Source organism: Cyprinodon variegatus, unplaced genomic scaffold (assembly GCF_000732505.1).
Source record: "Cyprinodon variegatus isolate N-32 unplaced genomic scaffold, C_variegatus-1.0 Scaffold587, whole genome shotgun sequence".
In the NCBI taxonomy this organism is placed as follows: Eukaryota; Metazoa; Chordata; class Actinopteri; order Cyprinodontiformes; family Cyprinodontidae; genus Cyprinodon; species Cyprinodon variegatus.
Genome location: NW_015151040.1, coordinates 217,896 through 219,856, shown reverse-complemented (window position 1 = coordinate 219,856; position 1,961 = coordinate 217,896).

Genomic DNA, 1,961 nt, shown 5'->3' with positions numbered 1-1,961 from the left:
GGGCCAAATAAACCAATCAGATCAACGAAGCATATGACGTACTAACAGAGCGACGACGAAAATACAAGCACAAGCCAATTGATAGATCAAACTCTTGCCGAAACCAGTCGGGAGAAGAGCAAAAACATCTTTTCCTCTGAGAAAAGCCTCCAGAGCAGTGTTTTGCTCTTCTTTCAGTGAAGAAATACTCTGTAAATCTGATAAAACTTGCTCGATAGCCACGCTAACGCTAGTTTCATCGGCTGAAGCCGCCATGTTCTTTAGACTGAACTGTCGCGCTTCTCGTTGCGTCACACCTCAACCCGCCTCAAAGCCAACGCTGATTGGACGTTCGTTTGGTGAACGGCTCCAAATTTTCTTCAACGGAGAGTCTCCAGACTGATTTGCGAGTGAAACCTTGGATGGTCTCACGAGGCTAGTTAAAAACTGCAACAGTGTTTAAACCTTAAGGTTTGGGGGCGGGGGGGCGCACCTCCGAAGCCAATCATCTTTCAAAATCCCCTTCATTTATCTCCTGGCCTAGCTTCTCTCTCGTGCATACAAGCAAACTTTTACACACCTCCACCCCTTCTCCTCCCTCATTCTCAGTCCCACTCACCCTGTGGCTTATTCCACCACCGTATCGGTGCCATGGGGGAAGACTTATCCTTTTCTTGGGTGGCTCATCCAAGCGAGTGTTGATTCAAAGTATCAAAGTGTTCTGCAGGGGCACAAGCGGCAAATAAAATATTTGACATATGACTTTATCTTCTTTAACCCCAGTCGGCCTCGACAGATGGCCGCTCACACTGAGCCTGGTTCTGCTGGTGGTTTCTTCCTGTTACAAGGGAGTTTTTCCTTTCCACTATCTCTACAAGCATGCTTGCTATGAGGATTTGCAGAGAGTCAATGAATCGATGCAATCAGTTGATTTTCCTTAAGAACATTTTAAAGAATATGATTATTTTACCTGTACAAATAAATTGAATACTTCGTCTCTCCAGGTTGACTTAATCATCGGACATGAGTGATTATCAAACCAAACAATTAAGTCTAAAAAATCGGAAGTCATTAAAAAATGTTTAATATTTTCCGTCAAACATTTCAACTAAAACATATTGCTTATAATTTATTTTTAAAAAAGAAACAAAACCGTTCAAGATTGGTTTCTTTTTTGTTTTTATTTTAAATGCAGCGGCTTAAAGGTAAAGAAAACCCAACATTAGTTTTTCTGGAAATGAAGAATATTATCTAACACTATTTTAGGTTTAAGATTTTTTATCTATAAATGCCATGTGATACCCATATTATGACCTACATGATCACTGGGAAAACTGATTTAACACGACTGTCCTGAAGATCATCATAAAAAAAAAAAAAAATATACCTGCACTCAGTCCTATTTGGCAGGGAAAAAAAAGTGTTAAAGACAGCTGGATTGAAATCAATTACATTTAATAATTGAAGCAGGAGTACGCGGAGAGAACCCACACATGCACAGGGAGTACATGCAAACTCCATGCAGAAAGACCCCGGGCCGGGAATCAAACTCGGAACCTTCTTGCTGCAAGGCAGCAGTGCTACCCACTGCGTCACTGAGCAGCCCTGCTTTGAACTTTATTATCATTTTTATGAAATATTACAGCTTTAAATGTTTGGCTCCTCTGTTGTTATCCAGTAACTTCACAGTATTAAGAAACAAGCTTGTAAACAAAAGTGCTCCAGAAAAGAGCGTTAAAATTTATGTCAAAATAAGTTCCTTTTTTTGCAGAGCAGCATACTGGTCAGCAATCTGCTGAACCTACCTTGACATTTGGAGATGATGTTAAACATAAAGTAGGGAGTAAAGATCCCCACTGGAGGCTCTTTATGCTCTTCTAACATGTATGCATTGCCTACTGTGAGGATTAGTTTATATTATATTCACAGATGGCAAAAGTACTCACTTTCCATACTGGAGTAAAAGTACAGATACTTGTGTT